The sequence below is a fragment of the Panthera uncia genome (genome assembly GCF_023721935.1).
Source record: "Panthera uncia isolate 11264 chromosome A1 unlocalized genomic scaffold, Puncia_PCG_1.0 HiC_scaffold_17, whole genome shotgun sequence".
Lineage (NCBI taxonomy): Eukaryota > Metazoa > Chordata > Mammalia > Carnivora > Felidae > Panthera > Panthera uncia.
Window position 1 is genome coordinate 132,810,055 of NW_026057577.1, and position 2,202 is coordinate 132,812,256.

At 39.8% G+C, this 2,202-nt stretch overlaps 1 pseudogene; it reads right to left on the minus strand.

Moving 5' to 3' along the window:
* Positions 1–317: 317 nt before the first annotated feature.
* Positions 318–1,796, minus strand: LOC125935307 (26S proteasome regulatory subunit 4-like; annotated as a pseudogene).
* Positions 1,797–2,202: the final 406 nt, after the last annotated feature.

A 2,202-nucleotide genomic window follows, 5' to 3' on the forward strand; every position in this document is an offset into this window, starting at 1 on the left:
CTTAAATATAAAGCATAAAGTTACAAAAGTTTTAGGAAAAAACACATTAGAATACATTTGGAACCTTGACTAAGGCACAGACTTTTTAGAAAACCAAAGAAAAATATATAAAAAGCAAATTGACAAGTTAGTTTGCATAAAAATTAATAGTCACAGATTGAAAGAAAACATTTGATAAAGAAATTATTTCTTGTTTTTTGTTTGTTTATTTGTTTTGTTTTGATTTTTTTTTGAAAAGCAGCTCGCCTTATTGGGGGGAGAGTACTGCACGTGACCAACAGATGAAGGCAGCCCAGCGGGCACCCTACACATCACACTCAAAAAGGGACACAGGAGGTTTTACTAAGAAAGATCAACTGGAACATGGGTTCCTCTGGGCAACTTTCCCAACCTGATCCCTTTGAGGAGTCAGGACACTCCGACAGATAGAGCCCCTCAGGGGTGCCGCCTTGTTTTTTGTTTTTGTTTTTGTTTTTTATAAAGAACATTTTCTTTAGATTTTTTGGAGTCTTCATTTGTTGCTTTCATTCTAGGTTCTCTCAAGGCCATCAGACCAACTTCTGTACAGATTGTCTGGATGTCGGCCCCAGAGAAGTCGTCTTTAGCCATGATCAAGTCATCCAGCGTAACATCATTGGCCAAGGTCATCCTGCTTGCATGCATCTGAAAGATGTGCTTCTTAGCCTTTTCATCGGGCAGGGGGAACATAATTTTCCTGTCAATGCAGCCTGGTCTGGTGAGTACTGAATCCAAAGTTACCATTCGGTTTGTGGCCATGATCACTTTCATGACACCCCTTGAATCAAATCCATCCAACTGGTTCAACAGTTCCAACATTGTTCATTGAATTTCTCTCTCACCACTGGAATTTGAGACATAACTTTTTGTTCTAGTGGCATCAATTTCATCAATAAACACGATGGATGGTACATATTCTTCTGCAACTCGAAACAATTCCTGAAGGAGGTTAGGCCCATCATCTAGAGACTTCTGAATAAGTTCAGAACTAATCACTCAAAAAAGTGGCTGAGGTTTGGTTTGCTACTGCTTTGGCTAATAAGGTTTCACCTGTGCCAGGTGGCACAGAATGACCCCCTTTCGGGTACTTTATGCCCATCTCTTCATAATATTCATGATGAGTTGGAGGAAGCTCCACAGATTCCTTAATTTCCTGGATTTGGTTGTCCAGCCCCCCAACAGCAGCATAGGTTTCCTGGCGGGGGTGCTTTTTTACCTTCATCACTGTGATCAAGGGTCTGTGTCATCCATGAGGACCTTTATGATGGCATATACCTTGTGGCTAAGCAAGACTGAGCAGCCTGGCTCCAGCAGATCCTTGTCTACAAAGTAAAGAATGCTGACGTAGTGTTCTGAGCCCACAGATGTAGACACGATGGCATGATTGCCCTCAATGATCTCTTCCAACATTCCTACTGACATTGGGTTCCCTTCAGATCATCCACCTTTGGTCTTTCCTCCTCTTGCTTTTCTTCTAAAAGTTTCATTTGTTCCTGATCTCTAATGAATTCTTCCTCCATGAGAAAATAGTCTTTTCAGTAACTTTAACTGGCATGGAGTGTGAGGTATCTCCGTGGCAGCTTGCTGGCAGCATCTGATCTCCTTGTCTTCTTTTTCTTTTTCCCCACTCTAGTTGGCCTGGGAGGTTTGTATTTCTTTTCCTTGTCCTTTTCATCCTTCTTGCCACCTCCAGGGCCATGACCACCTCTCTGACTTTGACCCATCTTGCTTCAGCCCCTCCAACCGCCACTGCCAGAAGTGCTGATAATGAAATTATTCCTGAAATAGATAAAAAATTTCAAAGTTCAATAATAAGAAAGCAAACAATACAATAAAAAGGAACTCAAAATACTTGAACTAAACTACAACAAAGTAGAATTATGGATAGAAAATAAGCACATCAAAAAAAAAAAGTTCAACATCTTTAGGCATTAGAGAAATGCCAATTAATACCAAAATGAAATGCTACTACACACCTGCCTACAGGAATGGATAAAATTGAGGCAAATAAATAAGCAAAACTGATCATACCAAGAATTGGTGAATATGTGGAGTGCAACTAGAAATCCTGTACATTGTGGAAGAACTGTAAAATTATATAATAATTCTGGAAAATAGTGTGGTCATTTCTTATAAATTTATATATGTGCTAACCATGTGAACTAAAGATCCCTCCCATGTATT